The sequence below is a fragment of the Urocitellus parryii genome, chromosome 5, assembly GCF_045843805.1.
Source record: "Urocitellus parryii isolate mUroPar1 chromosome 5, mUroPar1.hap1, whole genome shotgun sequence".
NCBI classification, from domain to species: domain Eukaryota; kingdom Metazoa; phylum Chordata; class Mammalia; order Rodentia; family Sciuridae; genus Urocitellus; species Urocitellus parryii.
The window spans coordinates 124,732,377-124,755,338 of record NC_135535.1 but is presented as its reverse complement, the minus strand read 5'-3'; the positions used below and the strand labels follow the sequence as shown (position 1 = coordinate 124,755,338).

Below are 22,962 nucleotides of genomic sequence, written 5' to 3'. Positions count from 1 at the left end.
GATAAAAACAAGGTCAATTCTGACCTACTTGGTCTTAAACACCTTGCAGGAGAGAACAGCCTAAGTATAGTCATGAGTGGACATTTAAAAAGAAAAACATTTTTTTATTTTTAAAAAGATATTAATATATTCTAATGTGCATTTTAATAGTGTATCCTGGTATTAAGTGTATGATTATATGGTTTATTGAAGTAATACAGAGGAAATAACATTATATAATAACATCTCATTCTTTTTATTCTGATTTGCAGTTTACAGTTTTCTAAAAACATTCTATAATTAGGTACTAATTTATTTTCTAGGATCAATTTATTTTTAGTAGTAGGTCACAGGCAAGTCACTTTCAAATGTCATAATTGCCAACAAAATCATTTGAGAAAGAAAACAGGTTGATAGTATTATTGGTGAAAGCATAAATTAGGTAAATGCCAAATATATTGAAAAAATAAATTAAATATTATTTTATGAATATAATCATGCTTTGTTCAAAAAGACTATAACTGTAAATTTTCTTATCATGTTCATTTCTACATATTGATAAAAATGAACTATTAAATAAAGAGATAAAAAGAAATTTGTTTAATAGGTACTATTTCTTCTTTTAGCAAATATTGCATATTTAGGAAAAATAGAACATGGTGGATTATTTAAAAGAATTAATTTCCCTTTTATTATAGTACTATATAATATTTATATGTGTATTCAATTTTTTTTTTATTTTGCTTATTTGGACATTTAAAAGTTAAAAGAAGCAACCTGTAGGTTTTTAAAAGACTTCTTGGTATAACTACTTTGCTGTTATGATCTATGACAAGATGAAATAAAGAATAGTAAAAGCTATAAAGTTATGTTGTAATCAAGATATAAGTATTAAAATATAAGTGTTGATAGATTATATAAATACATGATTATTCATATATGTTTGTGTGTGTATGTACACTTTTGTGAGCTCCATCAAGAGTAAGTAAGATCAGAGGATATGAAGGAAGGATTCTTAGATTTTTTTCTTAACACAGAGGTTACATTAAACAAACAAACAAACAAACAAAAAAACACCTGTATTACAAAACTAGATGTCTTTGCATGTTCACATTACAGCTCAGGGTGTCACTTGTGCCATTATCCAGTATATTCCTGACAACTCTTGACAATGTAACTAAAATAAATCCTTAAAGATTTACATTTTGAAATAGATGCTGTGTCCTTGTATTTTGTGGCATGGAATGAACCTTTTAGTTCATGGTTTTCTGATATTTCCTGGTGGAACAGATTGCTGATATCTATAGACATTTTCATAGCCTTGATGTATTTTTATGTTATCATGTCTGTTGTTTTATCAATTTTGGTCCTATTATTATGTCTTCTTGTCTCGTTCATAGGCTATCCACCTCCCAGATAACTTGTTATCTATCAAACCATGCAATTACCATGGCCTCCTGGATAGACCTTATAAAAAATATTAAGCATTTCACTGATAGATAACAGGGATTAAAAATACCTACCCTATACCCCTAATCAGCAGAACATAGATACTGATTGAACTTCATCACCCTTATTCTCTGTGTAATTCAGGGTCTTCAGTACTTGAGGGGGAAAATGTTAGTAGACAAATGGATATGAATGGTAGAAACATGAGATTAATTAGATTTGTCATGTCACATCTTAAAGTGACATGGCAAGGCCCTAAACATTCAATCCCACGTAAGAGAAATCTCTTAAGTTTGGTGCCTTATACAAAAATAGGCATGCCTCTAAATGGGGGAATGTGACAGAGATCCAGACCTGATTATTAAATAAAATTATGAGAACATTAAGATAAAGAACCTTTCCCTGTGGAAAGGGTTAATTTTCTTATACTTTATAACTTTCTGAACTCTCTAGAAATGTAGCTACATCGATTAATTGCTAGGCCAATTAACTGCCATCTAAACTGTAGCCTTGTAGGCTTAATTCTTAGAACTATAGCTCTTAGGGAGGTAAAATCAAGTTATCTTGAGTTACTGATGCCTATGGTGAAGGCCACATGGTGATAGCACTCACAGTGTTTTACTGTCTTTCTTCTGCACCTATGAACTACTTATTGTGAATTCCCTGTGCATGCTCTTTGGTCACATTGGACAAGAGTTCAAACCCTCCAATGTTGTATTGGTTAAGAAATGATGTCTACTTTCCTATTAAGAGTTCCCTGTAACCTCAGCTTCTGGTCCAGAACTTTAGAACTCTAGCTTATCTGGGTCCATCAGTGTAAAGAAAACTGAGTTCTCCAAGCCTTGGAGAACTTGGAGTGGTGCTTGGTGTTTTTCTGAGAGTGATTTCCATAACAAAAGAAGCAGCTGAAGACTTTGGCATTACAGGGGTGCAAGTCCTATTTTCAATGAAAGATCTAAAACAGAATAGACTAGATCTAGGAAAATTTATACATGGACATAGCAATACACTGAGAAATTTCAACACTTAATCAAAACTTTGGACTCAATTTGGGAGTATATAAATAACACTATTTGTATAGATTTTAGAAACCACAGAGTGATAGTGACAGGATCTCCCTAAGCTTTTAGAGATCAACTGCATCTTGTGGATAGAGGTTATCCTATAGGAATTACTGAAGTTCCTACTATAGACCCAAAATGGAATTATGATGAGGAAGAAGTTAGGAAAAAGCAGAACTATTAACTATTCTGCTTAAATGAAGGACTGAGAGAAAGCGGAATGAAGCCTTTAAACTATGCAGAATTAATAATGATACAACAGAACAATTAATCCTGCTTTCCTTCTGGAACACCTTAAGGTGACACTCATTCAATACACTTGTATAAGTCCATATTCTCTAGAAGGACAGTTGATTTTTAAAAGGTAAGTTTATCATTCAGTCAGCCCAGATATTAGGAATAAACTATAGTAGTTAGCCTTGGGTCCTGGGACTCTCATTGATGAACTACTAAAAATTGCATGTCCATGTATAATAACCACAAAAAGAGAAGGAATTAATGGCCCGGAGAAGAAATTATAAGGTACTAGAATGGAAAGTCCATCTCTTGAGGGCAGCACTAGTCAAATCCAGTTTTCATATCCTCAAATCATGTCTCCACCTGGGGAATGCTACTTCTGCAAAAAAACAAAAACAAATAGAAAACAACAACAACAATAAAAACAGAAAACAAACAAAAAACCCCTGGCCACTGGAAGTATAACTGCCCAAGCCATAGCCAGGCAATAGTCACAGTGTGAGTGACAAGGATACTGGAAACATGATTGCCCTGAGGACCAAAGAGACTTTAGGACAACTGACTCTGCTGATGCCCCAGTGGCGAAAAAATCAGAAGGTCTTCAGACTCCATTGGCCTATGGCACTTCCATTGCAATTCATAGATGGAACTGAGGGTAATACTGGATTTTGCAGGCAAACCAGTGTCATTCTTACTTGATACAGTTGCCATTTATTCTGCTCTTATTTCTTTCTCTGCCAAATTATCTACCAGCTTTTGCTAGGTTAACATGAATTGATGGAAAGACCCAGACCAAACACTTTAATGAACTGGTGGTTTTGTACATGGGGTAACTGGACATTTCCTCATTCCTTCCTTATAAGCCTGACTGCCCAGACCTTCCATTAGGTCAAGATATATTAGAAATGAGGGGAGCTCAGATTGTTTTTGAAAATTCACAGGAATCACCTATGACATTTAAGACTTTAACAAATTCCACAAGGCATCTTCACAATGCCTGCAGATTCAAATGTAGATGTAAATCCTGAGGTATGGGACATTGGAATCCCAGGAAAGATCCAAAAAAAACAAACAAACAAACAAAAAAAAAACGTATTCTTGGCCTACATGACCAAGGACCATGGATGGGAATTTTTAGACTTAAGGAGCCTACTAATTTCATATTTAGACTTAAGGAGCCTACTAACTTCTCTAACTGAAGGGGAAATATTACTTTCTAGCTGTGGTCTTTGTAAGATATTGTTTAAATACTGGTTTAAATTGTAACATTTCTGTGCTAGATTGGAATGACAGCACTTAGGAATGTTTGCTTGCAATTATTTTGAGAAACAGCTGCCTGTGAAAAGCACCACTCCCCTTATCACTTGTAGGTGCTAGCCCTGCTTTAGACTTCTCTCTCTGCTTCAGTAAACAGGCTTGCCACAAAAATTCCCATTCATGGTCCTTAGTCATGTAGGCCAAGAATTCAAATTTACAAGTGTTACAACTAAGAAATGAAGTTAAACTCAGGGCCCAGAATTCAGAGTGATAGCTCATGTGGGTCTGCTGGTATAAATAAACCTGAGTTCTTCAACCCTGCAAGTGCTGCTTGTTCTCTTGAGAACCAATTTCCATAACATAACAAGAGGCAATATCCTTGAAAACCTGAAACTCTTGCTGCCAATCATTCCCTAATTAATACATTTTTAAATCATGGATTCTGGGCGCCTTGTAACACCCAAAGTCTAGCTCTTAGAAATAGTAATGGGGACAATCCTCTGGTTCAAGACTTAGAATAATTAATAAGGCAGTCATTCCCATCCATCCAATACCTCCTAATCCCTATATACTCTTAAAGTGGACTCCTTCTGACAGAAACTGGTTCTCAGTACTAGATTCAAAGCATGCAATTTCTACATACCAGTACATCCTGACTCTCAATATCTGTTTGCATTTGAATGGAGAGAAACAGAAGGTGAGGTGGAACAAGTAACTTGGACAGCTTCCGCTATTTGGACAAGGATTAGCCAAGGTTTAAGAGACCATAATTGTAAGATTGAACAGTATTACAACATGTATATAATTCTAACATGATCCTCATCCTGTGAGGCTGCAAAATATCATGTAGAAATTACTAAATTTTCTGGCTGATCATGGATTCTGAATATCTAAAAACAAACAAAAAGGGCCCAGTTAATGCAACATAAAGTAACCTATTTCTGAGTTATTTTGTCAAGGGGAACATTCCTAGTCAATAATTAGCACCATAAAAATATATTGCAGTGATAACATTGTGCACCAAAAATAAATCAAAGTTGTAAAATCCATTCTCCTAATCTAAAATTCCTAATAAATATTTCAATATACCTAAGAGATGAATTATCTCTACATTCTATAACTTCAGGAAAGCTAGAATTTCAGTCACAGGGTCACTTTATAAGTATTCTCATAAAATAGGTTTTAGAAATAGTGATAGATACTCAAAATGCAAAATAATTTATCTAAAATTATGTCAGTAAAGTGAAAATTATGTCTCCTTAAAATCCTTGGAAAATTATTCTTTGGTAAAGAGTGATGATGATATTCTACGCATATCATTAAATTTCCATGGATTAGTTATTGAATCTCACAAACTATGAAGGCTGGGCATCATTTTTTTTTTTTTCAAAACTGGCTCCAATTCTATGTACTCCTCTATTTCCACTCTTGGAATCATGATTTGCAGGTGTTCTCAACAGGACACAAGAGTCCATTATTTTCTATTAGCTGTTTCTGGCCAAGTTTTATGACATACATCTTCCAACAGAATGGGAGAGGTTTCCAACTTCTTGGAATAAGCCCAGGCAGTTACCCTGCAGGATGGTAAAAGACAGAGGATTAATCACCTGCACTGACCTAGCTGATACTTGGCCAGATTCGAGAAGCAGGGCTCTGAGATGACTGGTAGCTGAATGAAAGACACATGTGTGAGCTGAAACAAGATCACAAGACAAATAACACCACCACACTATTAATAGAAATACTGTCTGGACTGCAATTGCCCCAGAGTATATACTTTAGCTGGGTGACCACAGAAGAGAGGAAATGCAAGTACATCTCTCAGCTGACTGATTCAAACCTTCAAAGAAAGGAGTTTCCTCAAGCTGTAGTAGGTTGTGAATAACTATAATATAATACACATTTGTATGAGAATTATTCTCTACTGGGCAAATGAGAATACTAAAGATCTGAGTGCTTACACAGCAATGCAGTAGGGAAACAGTGTCTTAAAATGATGACATTGGATTTTACACCCCTTCTCATCACCATCATGTCCTGATGTGCCATTTCTTCCTTCATAGCTGATCAGTATTCACCCAGAGCTTTCAGTTTGGAACACAACAATCAGTTGACTGGAGATGGCAGGGAACTAGGGAACTCAGGTTTGTAAGTACTGATGCTGGTGTGGAGTTCTAGAATGACTAATGGTGGGACACATAGGAGGAGCTGTAAGAGCCATTAATGTCAAGTAATAGTGGAATCAGATGAATTAGAACATGTGGGAGGGTCCAGGGTGTTGGTCAGTGTAGATCACTTCTCTAACATTCATAAAGCCTTAGGTTTGATTTATTACACCAAAAGTAAGAAGAAAAGAAAAGCAGACATCCAAAAAGACACAAAGACATAGTCTTGGTTTTCCAACATCTTTACTTCCACTTACTAGAAAGAACTATTTGCTATACATACACATTGAAAGTGTGCATAACCAAGTCATAACTTTAAATCATTTTTATCTCTAGTAACTGTTGTTCTACAAATATTAAGTTTTCAATAAACATTTCTTAGGAAATGTTTTGAAAGCATGGTTTCTTTATTGATTCTTGAACTGTAGATGCCAGCATTATAATGTATAAACCTTAATCAAAGCACACTGATATTTAATCCACAAAGCAATTATGGGAGATGAAATATCTCTTGCTAGACTTTTCTCATCACCCAAATATTCCTTTTTAACTGGGTCCTCCTCAATTTTTAATAATAATTTCATTTGCCTTAAGGAGCCTACTAATTTCATGTTTAGACTTAATGTTTGAACCTCCAACAAAGAACTGATATTTCTGGTTGAATTTCAGTTCCATGACTCCATGGCAGAATAATTTTTGGTTACTACAAATGAAGTTGATAGGTATACATATAGCAGGCAAAGTCATCTAGTAGATATTGTGGATGCCCCACAAGGGGCTATGATATAAACTCGACATGATTTTATACCCAAAGTTTACCTAAAACCTTAGCCTTTTTAACAAAGACCCATACAAGTTTGTTCAAAAGGCATTGGAAATTTAGTGCACCCCAAACCCACAATCAGTGGGGAAATGAGTATTATGAATAGGTTGCTTACCTTTGGCCAATGAGCCAGTCTGGCTTAGACATGTATTCATGTTCTCTGAAAACTCTTTTAAAATTGTGCAATGTGCCTGGCATGGTGGCACATGCCTATAATCCCAGTGGCTCTGGAGGCCGAGGCAGGAAGATCGTGAATTCAAAGCCAGCCTCGGCAATGGTGAGGCACTAAGCAACTTAGTGAAACCCTGTCTCTAAATAAAATATAAAATAGGGCTGAGGATGTGGCTTAGTGGCTGAGTGCCCCTGAGGTCAATTCCTGGTACCCCCCCAAAAAAAAAAATTGTACAGTGTACTCATACTTCTTCATAAGAAGAAGAGAGTGGAGGAACATATTATGGAGATGCCATGTGTGGTAGAATTTCTCCCACAACTCCTGCCCCTCAGGTAGGATTTTCCCATTTATAAGCTCATTTGGACCTTCCCACCAATCTTCTTCAAAAGGAAATCTCTTGAGGAGCTTTTCCACCCTTTTTTTAGGGGAATGCCAGATGAAGCCTTATGCCCAGGTATTACTTGGGGGCAATCTGAGATTTTGCAGCTTTGCTGAATCATTTCTGCCTCCCCATTTCTACAGCCCATGCTACTTCTCCCCAGTAGGTCTTCTGTTGTTATCCATACTCATTCTTTAAGAAATCTATGAATATTAGGTGTCCTCTTCCTTTGCCACCTTTCATATGAATTGTCATGTCTCTTTTCTTGGAGAATGGACTCCTGCTCAGGGGTTGTGGCCCTAGGGAAAATTCAGATAATTATGACAGGGTTGTATTGACTTCTAAGTAATAGCTGTCCTGTTGATCAACTGGAGTCACCTGCTACAAAAACCCAGGACTACTCTTGGTCCACCATTTGTTGACCTGTACTTTGGGACTTCCCCTTCATGGAGAAACAGTTCATACTACATCCTGAGTAGGATGGCTCCAAAGTGGTCATTGGAAATTTAGACCATACAGAAACATCCAACAGTTCCCACCTTACTACAAATGATATGCAGTGGCCTTGGAAAGGCCTAAAGATCATAATATCTGTATCTCACTTCAATGATGCATTTATGACTGCATGGACACCTTGTATTTTCTCAGAGAGAAAACCAAATGTTTCTACCACAGCCAGGCCCACTCCTAGCCTAGTCTTTCAATTCTTCTACCTAGAAACATCTTTCTCCTGGGATTTTGGCTCAGTGGTATCATACTTGCCTAGAAACATCTTTCTTAGAATGTGGCACAGGTCAGTTCTTTGCCTCCTATCTTCACATGTTGCCTTCTGAGTAGTCCATTCTCACCCACTTTATTTATTTCATCCTTTCCAATCCCCATTCTAATTCATCCATTTCTTACACTTTTATCATCTAAGCTCATATTATTATCTGTCAAACTACATATTTTTACCTAGTTTTTGTTTAGGGTCCAACTGATCATTTTAGGCTATAAGTTCCATAAAAGCTGGAATTGTTTACAAATTTGCCCACTATTTGTAAAACATATTTACTGAATCAATGTCTAAAATCTATTTGTTGAATGAGTAAAAGTATCAAGAGTTTCTTTTTTTGTAGGAGGGATTGAGCCCAGGGGCATTTGACCATTGAGACACACCCTCAGCATTTTTCATTTTGAGGCAGAGTCTCATTAAGTTCTTTAGACTGGCTTTGACCTTATAAGCCTCCTGCCTCAACATCTTGAGTTATTAGAATTACAAGCATGCACCACCATGCCTGATCAGGGTTTCTTTTTGAGGTGATAAAAACGTTGCTAAATCAACTGTGGCAGTGGTTGTGCACATCTGTGAATATAGTAAAAATAATCAAACTGTAGGCTTTATATGGGTGAATTGTATGGTATGTGAGCTAAGGCTGTCAAAATAGAACAAGAGATATAATATCCCAGGCAATGTCATAAGGAGATCACCATGTATGCTCTGTGAGAATAGAATATGTAGAGAAATTTCCTTCATTACAACATTGACCTGGGATGTCAATTAGGAAAAGCACCTCCACAATGGCTGCAAAGTGCAAGCTCCAACATTAGAAGACAAAGGCTCAAATCCTCCAAACACCACTTTCTAGTTGAGGAACTTTGGAAATGTCACCATTTTTTTCTAATGTACAAAATGGGCACATAATAGTACCCAAGGTCTGTAAGTAAACTCTTCACATTATATGGAAAGCTGAAATGTGACAATGGATAATTTCAGTAAATACTGTAATGGACATACTGACCATTATTATGAGGTATTTTCAGGATTTTTATGGCAAACCACAGGAGATGGGAGACAGACATAAACAAGATCTCAGTGACTGTTTCTTTTGATGCATCTTTATATACTAAGTGCTGATGGACTTTGTTTTATTGAATGAATGGTATATAAACTTAACCGTAGGAGCAATGTTTCCACACTTCCATACAAAATAGGATTGAAGGCATTATTTCCAAATGTGTGAGATCGATGAAATAAATCATTTGCTAATTTAATACGGAGGCAAATTTGTTTCTATTCTTCCTCCACCACTTACCCATTTACCCTCATCCCTACTCTACAAAACTCCCCACCCACATCCATCCCATCTGATGCCCCACTCTACCACCCATGTATGGACCCTCCTATCTCTGCCATAGCCATCAAGAAAACCCAACAAGCACCCAGGAATTGCACCCTCACTTCCTCTGCCCCAATATGCCCCCCCCCCACAGATGCAGCATGCCCCTCCCCTTCCCTGTGCTGCCTCCCAGCAACAGGCACAGTGGGTTTCCCCTCCCTCATGCACTATCTCACTCAGCTCCTGGTCACCTAATCTCTCCACAGCCAGGGCCCAACTCACCAAACACTACCCTTGCACACGGGAACCTTCCCTACCCGTAACTCCCCTCCATGCTCCAAACTAGGGCTCCAGGGGAAACAATCCACAACAATCACCTGCTCTGGTGCAGTCTAAAAGGCCAGTGTGGGTGGGCCTGGCATTCTCACTGGGCACTATGGAGAGGATGATGGTTACTCATTCATGGAGGGCAACAAAGATGATATGATAAACAGTCCTGGCAGCCAACAAAAAGACAAACCTTGAAGAACACAGAGGAACCTGCTTCTCCAGTGCCTGGCCACCTCTTCTACACCCACAGAAACATGTTGCACGGTGGATCAGATGCATGAGAGGGGTGGTGCTGTGCTTCAGGGCTTTGGGGCGGGTCTATATGAGAGGGCATGGCCTATGAATACCCTGAGGGGGAAAAGTGTGCCAAGAAGCAAGACCTAGGGGACTGGAATCAGGGCTCAGTGTCCGATCCCTGGGAGGTCATGGAGCCATAATGGTGGTGGACAGTTTATAAGACCTAGTGATAGCAAGACCTACAGTACTCATCTGGTCTACAATGACTCAGGCTAATGTTGGTTGATATCAACACAACATTCATTCATCCTATGTGTGTCCTTGATTTAAAGACAGTCCTTATAGAAAGTATGTAGTGGGATTCTAAAGTTTTCTTTCCAGTCACAATGTCTTTTGCACAGTGAGTTTTATTAATTTCATTTTGAAAAATCTGGTTACATGAAATAAAGTTACATGAAAGGAGATAGAATAGAACATGAATTCAATCCTTTCATTCAACATTTTAGCATTAAAACCAGGAAAGCATAAATTCTAACCACTGAAATATCCTCTTTACTACAAGAATATTACAGCACAAAATTCTGATGGGCAAAAATTCTGAAGCTGGCTTTGAATTTGCCATCTTCCTGCCTCCACCTCCCAAGCCACTGGGATTACAGGTGTGCACCACTTTGCCCACACATCCTTCCTTTTGTAATATATATTAGTTATATATTAATTTGTGAAATATATATTGTTAATTAATACATATTATATACATTATGCATTAATGTAATATATATTAAATGTAATATATAATATATAATATGTAATGTGTGTTTGTACAAACACATATATTTTGTCATCCACTCAATCTATTCATAGACACTTGGCTGTTCTGCACCTTTGTACTGTTATAATAATACTCCTATTGAAGCCAGTTTTAGTCAGTCAGTATAGGTAAATAAATCAATTCAGGTCAGATCATGGAGGCCAATTTGAGACCAGGAAGACTGCCCCTGAAGGATTGAAATGCTAATATTTCAGAGTCCTTCCTCCACCCTTATCAAGATAATCTGCCCCTGTTCCAACCTGTTGCTAACATAACCTATCCCAAGGATTATCCCTCCCTACAGGGGGTTATAGAAGTTGTTATCTGGCCCTTCCCCGTGTACATCTGCTTCTCACCTTTTGGCCACTCCACTGAGCATCTTCTAGCCTAGTCATATATACAGGAAGGAGGGAGATGAAGGGAAGAGAGCAGGAAAATGAAGGAAGCCTGGAATATATAAAAAAGGCAGAACGCTCTCACTTCTTGGCATACCAGGATACCAGCTATGACCCCCTTCTCCCTTCTGGGAGAAGTCTATGTTACACCTTTTAAAATAACCCTATTTTTTGCTTGCCTCGGCATGCTTCTCTAATGTTACACCTCAACTTGTGAGGAAGCAGGACTCCTCACTAGTATTGCTATGAACATGGGTGTTAAAATGTTTAAGTTCTGCTTTGAATTATTATGGTTGTATACCCAGAAGTGAAATAATCTGGATCATGTAGGATTTTTGTTTCCATTTTTTTAGGAACCATCACACAGTTTTCCATAACATAAGTACAATTTTAGATTGCCACTAACACTCTAATTTTCTACATCCTTGACACCACTTGCTACATTCTGCTTTTTTTTTAAACAAAAATAGTAGCCAACCTAAGAATGTGATGTAATATCTCATTGTAGTTTTGATTTTCATTTACCTGATAATAGCAATGTTAATTGTCTTTTTGTGTGTTTGGTTGAATTTTGTCTTTTTGTGTGTTTGGTTGAATTTTCTATATATTTTGGATTTTAATCCCTTATCAGTTTGCCACTCTCTCAGTATTTTTAAAATTTATTTATTTTTTATTTATATATGACAGCATAATGCATTATAATTCTTATTACACATATAGAGCATAATTTTTCATATCTCTGGTTGTATGCACAGTATATTCACACCAATTAATGCCTTCTTACCTGTACTTTGCATAATAATGATCATCACATTCCACCATCATTAATAACCCCATGTTCTCTCCCTTCCCCTCCAACACCTCTGCCCTATCTAGAATTCATCTATTTCTCCCATGCTCCCCCTCCCTACCCCACTGTGAATCAGCCTCCTTATATCAAAGAAAACATTTGGCATTTGGTTTTTGGGATTGGCTAACTTAGCATTATCTTATTCCATCCATTTACATGCAAATGCCATGATTTTAGTTTTTTAGTTTGGTCAATTTTTTTTCAATTGTTTCTTTTGTTTCAATTTCATTGATTTCAGCTTTGATTTTAATTATTTCTTGCCTTCTACTACATTTGCTCTTGTTTTGCTCTTCTTTTTCTAGGGTTTTGAGATGAAGTGTGAGATCATTTATTTGTTGTTTTTTTTTCTTTTTTTGAGGAATGAACTCCAAGCAATGAATTTTCCTCTTAGAACTGCTTTCATGGTGTCCCATAGATTCTGATATGTTGTGTCTGTGTTTTCATTTAATTCTAGGAAGTTTTTAATTTCCTCCTTGATGTCTTCTAAAACCCATTGATCATTCAGCAACCTATTGTTCATTCTCCAAGTGATGCTTGATTTTTCCTTCCTTCGTTTATCGTTGATTTCCATTTCATTCCATTATGATCAGATAAGATGCATGGTATTATCTCCACTCCTTTATAATTTGTAAGAGTTGCCCTATGGCATAGTATATGGTCATTTTTGAGAAGGATCCATGTGCTGCTGAGAAAAAAGTATATCTGCTTGATGCATTCTATATATGTTGGTTAAGTCTAAGTTATTAATTGTGTTATTGAGTTCTGTAGTTTCTTTATTCAACTTTTGTTTGGAAGATCTGTCCACTGGTGAGAGAGTTGTGTTCTACAGTTATAAGTCACCCATAATTATTGTGTTGTGGTTTATTTGACTCTTGAACTTGGGGAGAGTTTGTTTTATGAACATAGCAGCACCATTGTTTGGTGCATAAATATTGATAATTGTTATGTCTTGTTGGTGAATGGTTCCCTTTAACAGTATATAGTGTCCTTCTTTATCCATTTTGATTAACTTAGGCTTGAAGTCAATTTTATTCGATATGAGGATGGCCACCCCTGCTTGCTTCCTAGGACCATGTGAGTGGTATGATTTTTTCCCAACCTTTCACCTTCAACCTGTGTATGTCTTTTCCTATCAGATGAGTCTCCTGAAGGCAGCATATTGTTGGATCTGTTTTTTTTTAATGCAGGTTACCAGCCTATGTTGCTTTATTGGTGAGTTTAAGCCATTAATGTTTAGGGTTACTATTGATATATGGTTTGTACTTGTGGTCATGTTTGTTTATTTATTTATTTATTTGTTTTTAATTTGGTTTATTTTTCCCACTTTGATTAGCCCCCCGCCCCCCCCCCCCCGCTTTACTGAGGAACTTCCCACTGTTGGTTTTGGTTGTTCTTTTTCATTTCCTCTTCGTGTATGGTCTTGCCCAAAATGCTTTGCAGTGCTGGTTTTCTGGCTGCGAATTCTTTTAACTTTTTTTTTTATCATGAAGGATTTTTATTTCATTGTCAAACCTGAAGCTTAATTTTGCTGGATACAATATTCTTGGTTGGCACCCATTATCTTTCAGCGTTTGAAATACATTGTTCCAGGATCTTCTCACTTTTAGCATCTGTGATGAAAAATCAGCTGTTAACTTAATTGGTTTACCCCTGAATATAATCTGCCTCCTTTCTCTTATAGCTTTTAATATTCTCTCCTTGTTCTGTATGTTGGATATCTTTATAATAATGTGTCTTGGAGTTGGTTTATTGTGGTTTTTGTATGTTCAGCGTCCTGTAGGCTTCTAGGATTTGGACATCCATTTCATTTTTCATGTCTGGAAAGTTTTCTATAATTATTTTATTTAACAGATTGCTCATTCCTTTGGTTTGGACCTCTATACTTTCTCTATCCCAATGACTCTTAAGTTTTTTTTTATGATATCCCATATCTCTTGGATGTTTTGTTCATGGTTTCTTACCATCCTTTCTGAGTTGACTAGACACTTTTTGAGATGATATATTTTGCCTTCATTGTCTGATGTTCTGATTTCTACTTGATCTACTCTACTGGTAATACTCTCATTTGAGTTTTTAATTTGGTTTATAGTTTTCTTCATTTCTAGGATTATTGTTTGATTTTTTTTTATAACCTCTATCTCCCGGTAGAGTTGTTCTTTTGCTTCTTGAATTTGTTTATGTAATTCATTGTCAAATTGTTCTTTCATTGTTTATATTTGCTGTCTAATGACCTCTTTAAGGTTCCGTTCCATCTGAGTCAGTATGCCTTGAGTTCTTTAACTGACCATTTTTCTGATGCCTCTAGGTTCTCCTGTAAATTTAAGCTGGCGTGCATTGTTTGTAATCTTTTTTTCCTTGTTTTTTTTTCATGATGCTCACGTTACTTTCCAGCTCTGTTTGACTGCTGTGTTACTATTTTCTCCTAAAATTTGTTTTGGTATTGTATATCCCTGGGATCTCTCCATTGTGATGGGAGACTATGTCTAGAGATGTTAAGTTTTATTGTATTTTAAAGCAAATTCATTTGTTTCATAAAAGACATACGGATTCTGATGGTGTATAGCGATCTGCAGTTTGGTCTTAGGACTTTATGTTTAGGTCGGGTGATGTGATGGTATGGGGTTTAGTATATCTTAGCTACTTTGGAAGATTGCTCTACTGAAGGGGGATATTAACAGGAGAATGGACCTGAGTATTTGAGGGTAGCTAGGGACTTGGGAACACTATAGACAGCCTCGGAACATTCACCTATATGCATTTAGTAAATTACACATAATAGAAGTCCTAATGCTTGGGAGGAAAGGTAGGGGAAGGGGAAGGAAGAAGTCACTAAAGAGAAATAGAGAGAGTAAAATAGAATAAAAGAAAAGTGAAAAATAAAAATTGAAAAGAAAACAAAAAGATAAATGCAGTCTTAGAGTAGTATTATCTTCTCTTCCAGTAGGTGGAGCTGTGCCCTCCGGGCCAAGCTTCTGCCCTCAATACGCAGAAAACAATCCCTGTGAGGCAGCTTCTCTTCCCCAACTGGGCAGCTCTCCAATCCTGGCTGCCCAGGGCCCTTCCTGGTCTCCAGCCTCCCTTCCTCCCCCCCACCCCCCCACCCCGCTTCTCCTGCCAGCCAGGACCCACTCACTGGTGCCATTCTCCACAGATCTAGCTACACTCCAGGCCTGCAGTCCCCGGGGTACCCTGTTCTCTTGAACAACTGGGCACTATCTCTGTTTGCCATTCACCCAGACTCCAAGGTTGTGGAGCCAGGAGCTGGGGGTCCTCAGCTTATTTTGCCTGATTCCCTCTGTTAGCCCCGCCCCAAGAGCTGGCAGAAAAAGGCCTCGGCTGTTGCCACTGGTGGGAGGGGGAGTTGGAGGTCACGTGCCCCTCCTGTTTCCCTCTGCTCCGATAATCACACCCATGGAGAACTGGGGAGAGATTTTTGAGATTCCCCAGCTGTATGGATAGGGAGGGCTGAGGGTCACACACATGCTGTCACCGATTTCGCTGTGGAGTGATCCCTTCCACCAAACTCTGATGAGGTCAGTTCTCTGCCATAGTGGGCGCCGGTCTCCTTGCCCAGGTGTCTGATGGGAAGGGTGTGTCTGGTCTGACTCTCCCAAGTCCCTACCTCAGATCTTGGTCTGCTGGCCCATGAAGGCTCGGTTGGCACCTCCTCAAAGGGTCCGAAGTTTTGTTTATCTTTGCTGCTCGTGGGTCTCCTTAGTGCTGAGTCATGGCAGGTTGGCGGTGGGTTGACAGTGGGTCGCCAATCAACCAGCCAGTACCTCCACGCGCTGGGTAGCCTGGATTCACCCGCGCCCGAGCACGGTGTGGCCTTTGAGAATCTCAAACTCCTCGCTTAGGTTTCACCTCAGCTCAACTTTGCAGGACATTTCTGAGCAGACAGCATCCAGTCATTCTGAAGTCTCTCTCTGCCAGCATAGGTGAGGAGGTCACAGGAGTGCTCTCTCCCCACCCGCCGCCATGTTCTTCCTCCTATTTCACATGATTTTATTCTCTTTTATTGCTGAGTAATATTTCATTGTGTATATATGCCACATTTATTTTATCCATTCATCTATTGAAGTTCATCTAGGTTGGTTCCACAGTTTAGCTATTGTGAATTGTGCTGCTATAAACTGTGGCCCTGTAATTTTTAAGTTTTTAAGTCCTTTGGGTATAGACCCAGGAGAGGGACAGCTGGGTCAAATGGTGTTTCCATTCCCAATTTTCCAAGAAATTTCCATACTGCTTTCTATTTTGGCTGCACCAATTTGTAGTCCCAGCAGTAGCATATGAGTGTGCCTTTTTCCGCACATCCTCGCCAACACTTATTGTTGTTTGTATTCTTGATAGCTCCCATTCTGACTGGAGTGAGATAAAATCTTAGAGTAATTTTGATTTGCATTTCTCTAATTTCTAGAGATGTTTAACATTTTTTTCATATTTGTTTAATGATTGTATATTCTCTTCTGAGAAGTATCTGTTCAGTTCCTTGGCCCATTTATTGATTGGGTTATTTGTTTTTTTGGTACTAAGGTTTTTGTGTGCTTTATATATCCTAGAGATTAGTGCTCTATCTGATGTGCTTGTGGTAAAGATTTGCTCCCATTCTGTAGGCTCTCTATTCACCTCACTGTTTTCGTTTGTTGAGAAGAAGCTCTTTAGTTTAAATCCATCCCATTTATTGATTCTTGGTTTTAATCTTGTGCCATAGGAGTCTTATTAAGAAAGTTGGTTCCTAATCCAACATGATGAATATTTGGGCTTAGTTTTTCTTCCATTGGGCACAAGGTCTCTGGTTTAATTTCTAGGTCTTTGATCCACTTTGAGTTAAATTTTGTGCATGGTGAGAGATAGGGGTTTTATTTCATTTTATTGAATATGGATTTCCAGTTTTCTCAGCACCATTTGTTGAAGAGGCTGTGTTTTCTCCTTTGTCTAAAATAAGATAACTGTAGTTTTGTGGGTTAATATCTGTGTTCTCTATTCTGTACCATTGGTCTACCAATGTGTTTTGGTGCCAATACCATGCTGTTTTTGTTACTATTGCTCTGTAGTATTGTTTAAGGTGTGGTATAGTGATGCCACCTGCTTCACTCTTCCTGCTAAGGATTTTTTTTAGCTACTCTGGGTCTCTTATTATTCCAGATGAATTTCATGATTGGTTTTCCTATTTCTATGAGGAATGCCATTTGGAATTTTGATTGTAGTTGCAGTAAATCTGTGTAGTGCTTTTGGTAGCATGGTCATTTTGATAATATTGATTCTGCCTATCCAAAAGATCTTTCCATCTTCTAAGGTCTTTTTTTATTTCTTTCTTTAGGGTTTTGTAATTTTCATTATATAGCTCTTTCACTTCTTTTGTTGATTCCCAAGTATTTTATTTCATTTTATTTTTGAGGCTATTGAAATTGGGGTGATTTTCCTCATTTCCCTTTCTGTGGATTGTCACTGATATACAGAAATGCCTTTGATTTATGGGTGTTGATTTTATATCCTGCTACTTTGCTGAATTCATTTACTAATTCTAGTAGTTTTCTGGTGAAACTTTTAGGGTCTTCTAGGTATAGAATCATATCATCAGCAAATAGTGCTAATTTAAGTTCTTCTTTTCCTATACATATCCCTTTAATTTCTTTCGTCTAATTGCTCTGGTCAGTGTTAACATATAAAAAAGGCAGAACACTCTCACCTCTTGGGATACCAGGATACCAGCTATGACCCCCTTCTCCCTTCTGGGAGAAGTCTGTTACACCTTTTTAAATAAACACTATTTTTATGCTTGGCTTGGCATGCTTCTCTAATGTTAAATAGAAGTGGTGAAAGAGGGCATCCCTGTCTCGTTTCAGTTTTTAGAGAGAATGCCTTCAATTTTTCTCCATTTAGAATGATGTTGGCCTGAGGCTTATCATAGATAGCCTTTGCAATGTTGAGATATGTTCCTGTTAATCCTAGTTTTTCTAGTGTTTTGAACATAAACAGGTGCTGTATTTTGTCAAATGCTTTTTCTGCGTCTATTGAGATGATCCATATGACTCTTATCTTTGAGTCTATTGATGTGATGAATTACATTTATTGATTTCTGTGTGTTGAACCAACCTTGTATCTGGGATGAATCCCACTTGATCATGGTGCATGATCTTTTTGATATGTTTTTGTAATTGATTTGCCAGAATTTTATTGAGAATTTTTGCATCTATGTTCATTAGAGATATTGAAGTGTTTTTTTTTTTTTTAATGTGTCTTTGCTTGGTTTTGGAATCAGAGTGATATTGTCCTCATGGAATGAGTTTGGAAGTGCTGCCTTTTTTTCTATTTTCCGAAATAAATTGGAGATTATTGGTATCCATTCTTCTTTAAAGGTCTTCTAGAACTTGGCTGTGTATCCGTCCATTCCTGGGCTTTTCTTGGTTGGTAGACTTTTGATAGTGTCAGCTTTTGAGTCACTTGAAATTGATCTGTTTAAATTGTGTATATCATCCTGATTCAATTTGGGCAAATTATGTGACTAGAAATTTGATGGTGCCTTCAATATTTTATTGGAATATTTTCAAAATAATTTCTAATTATCTTCTGTATTTCTGTAGTATCTGTTGTGATATTTTTTCTTCATCATGTATGTTAGTGATTTGACTTTTCTCTCTCCTTCTCTTTGTTAGCATGGCTAAGGGTCTGTCAATTTTATTTACTTTTTTAATGAACTAACTTTTTGTTTGTCAATTTTTTAATTGTTTCTTTTGTATCAATTTCATTGATTTCAGCTTTGATTTTAATTATTTCCTATCTCCTGTTGCTTTTGATGTTGATATGTTCTTTTTCTAGGGCTTTGAGATGTAGTGTTAAGTCATTTATTTGTTGACTTTTTCTTCTTTTAAGGAATGAATTCTATGCAATGAACTTTTCTCCTAGAACTGCTTTCATAGTGTCCCAGAGATGTTGATATGTTGTATCTGTGTTCTCATTCACCTCTAAAAACTTTTTAATCTCTTCCTTGATGTCTTCTATACCCCATTGTTCATTCAATAGCATATTACTTAGTCTACAGGTGTTGGAGTGGATTTTATTTTTTATCTTATCATTGATTTCTAATTTCATTCCATTATGATCTGCTAGAATGCAGGGTAGTATCTCTACTTTTTTATATTTGCTAAGAGATGCTTTGTGGCATAGTAAATTGTCTATTTTAGAGAAGGATCCATGTGGTGCTGAGGAGAAAGTATATTCACTTGTTGGTAGGTGAAATATTCTATATGTCAGTTAAGTCTAAGTTATTGATTGCATTATTGAGTTCTATAGTTTCTTTGTTCAGCTTTCATTTGGAAGGTCTATCTAGTGATGAAAGAGGTGTGTTAAAGTCACCCAAAATTATTGTGTTGTGGTCTACTTGAGAAGCGTTTGTTTGATGAACATAACTGCTCTGTTGTTTGGGGCATATATATTTATAATTGTTAAGTATTATTGGTGTATGGTTCCCTTGAGCAATATGTAGTGTTCTTTTTTATCCTTTTTGATTGGCTTTACTTTGGAGTCTACTTTGTTTGATATGAGTTTGGAAACCCCTGCTTGCTTCCACAGTCCATGTGAGTGGTATGATTTTTTTCAACCCTTCACCTTCAGTCTGTGAATGTGTTTGTCTATGAGATGAGTCTCTTGGAGGTAGCATATTGTTGGGTCTCTTTTTAAAAAAAAAAATCAATCTACCAGTCTCTCTTTTGATTGGTCAGTTTAGGCCATTAACATTCAGGGTTATTATTGAGACATGATTTGTATTCCCAGCCATTTTTATTTATTTTTGGTATTTAACATTACTTGGTTTCTCCTCTGATTAGATTTTCCTTTATTGTAATCCCTCCCTCTGCTGATTTTCATCATTGTTTTTCATTTTTTTCTTCTTGGAATATTTTTCTGAGAATGTTCTGTAGTGCAGGCTTTCTTGCTCTAAATTCTTTTAACTTCCGTTTATCATGGAAGGTTTTTATTTCATCATCAAATCTAAAGCTTAGTTTTGCTGGATATAAGATTCTTGGTTGGCTTCCATTTTCTTTCAGAGCTTGGTATATGTTGTTCAACTATCTGCTGGCTTTGAGGGCTGGGTTGAAAAATCTGCTGAGATACTAATTGGTCTCTTCCTATATGTGATCTGATTCCTCTCTCTTATGGCTTTTAAGATTCGATTCTTATTCTGTATGCTAGACATTTTCATTATAATGTGCCTTGGTGTAAATCTGTTGTAATTGTATACATTGGTGTCCAGTAAGCCTCTTGTATTTGGTTTTCCAATTTGTTCTTTATGCTTGGAAATTTTCTGATATCTTATTGAGGAGATTGTGTATTCCTTTGGTTTGACACTCTGTGCCTTCCTGTAGATTTGGTCTTTTGATGCTGTCCCATAATTCTTGGATGTTCTGTTCATGATTTCTAACTTTCTTCACTGTGTGGTGAACTTTTTTTTTTCACATTGTATACTTTGTCTTTATTATCTGATGTTCTTTCTTCCAAGTTATCTAGTCTGTTGGTTATGATTTTCATTGAGATTTTATTTGATTTATTGTTTCCTTCATTTCAAGAATTTCTGACTTTTTTTTTTCAGGGACTGTATTTCTCTCTTGAAGTAATCGTTTGCTAACAGTATTTGTTTTCTCATCTCCTTGTTGGAGTGATCATTTTTTGCCTGTATTTGCCCATTTAGGTCATGTTTTTAAATTAACAGGTCATTTTAATTGTGAACCTTCTAAACTCCTTCACTGATATTTCATCCACTTTGCTGTCCATGTGTTCTGGTTTGTTTGGGGCCCTTTCCTCCCTCCCTTGTTTTTTTATGTTGTCTATTTGTCTTTTTTTTTTTTTTTTTTTTGCAGTGTGAATCCGAGATATTACAGTTTCTACCATGCAGATTGTTTGTACCTCACCTTGATGTTAGGCTTCCAGACCCTGCTGGTGTCCCTTAATGAAGGCTACTGCATCCTGGGTCTGGGTCTTGGGTAAGTTGGAGTGGGAGGATCTGGGATGCTGGGCTTGACCTCCCCTGGTAGTCTGATGGTAGGAAGGGGTGGTCCTGCACCAGAGGCTAGGCTCTGGCAGTGTCTGCCCTGCTGGGAAAGGGTGGACCAGGCCTGCTGTGTGCCTGGGCCCTGCAGAGGCAGGTGTGGGTGGATGTAGGCCAGGCTTTACCCCTCACATTAGTCTGCTGGTCGGAAGAGGCAGTCCTGCACCATAGGCTTGGCTCTGGTTGTATCTGCCCTTCTGGGAAAGGGCTGGACCAGAACTGCTGTGCACCTGGGATCCCAGAGGCTGGTGTGGGTGAGTGGGAAGCCATTCTGACAAGTGATTGGGTGGCTTCCGTTAAGGGTCTGAGGCGCTCTGGCTGTGTCGGAGCTTTCCCGGCCCTTTCCTGATGAGAGAGCCCATCCGTGTGGGGGTGTGCCTAACCACTGACCCCGGGGACCCAATCACTGACCCTGACCTTGGATTGCAGCCCCCACCTCAACCTTCATTGGATGGAATTCTCCCATGAATCTCTTGTTCTCCAATAAAAAGCTACTCCCCGGCGTGTTCACTCTCTCTCTCTCTCTTGCTAGCCCTGAGTAATCCTTGCTGCCCTGCTGGGCGGTTAGAGGTGGGAACCAGAGAGGTGAGCCGTCTCGGACCTAGCAATAGAAATAAGGTAACTGAGTCTGTGTGTTTTATTCCGATCTCTTCTAACTAACTTTATGCCTAGAACCTCATTAATGAAACCATTGCGCAGGCTGCGTGGTGGATGGGTGGGTCTACCCAACCTCAGTATTTGATGGTGGGTTGGTTCCATTACTGACTGTGGATACCAATATCCATAAGTGCAATATAAAATTTGTATAGTATTTGCATATAATGTATGCACATACTTTCCTATACTCTAAATTACATCCAAATTACTTATAATACCTAATGCAATGTAAATGTTAAATAGTCACCCTTTGTTTTATAGAGTAATGTTTATAGAATAATGACAAAAAAAAAGATTAAGGTATGTTGGCACAGACTAAATTTTTTATTTTTTTCAAATAATTTCAATCCACAGTTGTTTGAGTCCATGGACTTGGATATTGACAGCAAGCCTATATGTTCTATAGAGTTTTCCCTAGTGTGTGAGTTGACTCCTGCCCCCATGATTTCTTTTGATTCACACAGTCTTTTAATCTCCTGTTATTTTCTTTTTTGCCTGAACTTTCTTTTAATCCTCTTCCTCCTCCTCTCCTCCTCCTTCTCCTCCTCCTCCTTCTTTACTATTGTTATTGTTGTTATGTTGTTGTACTGAGGATTGAACCCAGGCACTCTATACCACTGTACTACATCCCAAAGATATTGCTATTATCATTATTATTAGGCAAATGGGGACCGGGAATTGAACCCATGTGCGGCAAGCACTCTGCCACTGAGTCACATTCCAGCCCTTTCTGTCCTTATCTGAAAATGGAAAGTCAGTATTTTTTGTATTATGAGCCATTTGATGAATTACATTTATTTTATTTATTTATTTTTATGTGGTGCTGAGGATCGAACCCAGGGCCTTACATGTACTTGGCAAGCATTCTACTGCTGAGTTACAACCCCAGCCTGATAGTTCTTTGTTTTTTATTTGAGAACAATGTGCTATTCTTTTCTCCATGAAATGAGGGGATATGAGATTTTTGTTGTTATTGTTGTTTTGCTGGTGTTTGGGTACAGTAAGGTAGAGGCCACCA

The 22,962-nt window shown here is 37.7% G+C and overlaps 1 long non-coding RNA gene across 3 annotated transcripts in view; it reads left to right on the top strand.

The window, feature by feature from the left end:
* Window positions 1–22,962, top strand: part of LOC113190326 (uncharacterized) — a 117,605-nt gene that overhangs the window by 44,117 nt on the left and 50,526 nt on the right. For all 3 annotated transcript variants that reach the window (XR_013343609.1, XR_003301767.2, XR_013343610.1), the window contains exons 5-6: window positions 21,100–21,222; window positions 21,820–21,905. This is a non-coding gene — a long non-coding RNA (uncharacterized LOC113190326). The remainder of the gene's footprint in view (window positions 1–21,099; window positions 21,223–21,819; window positions 21,906–22,962) is intronic.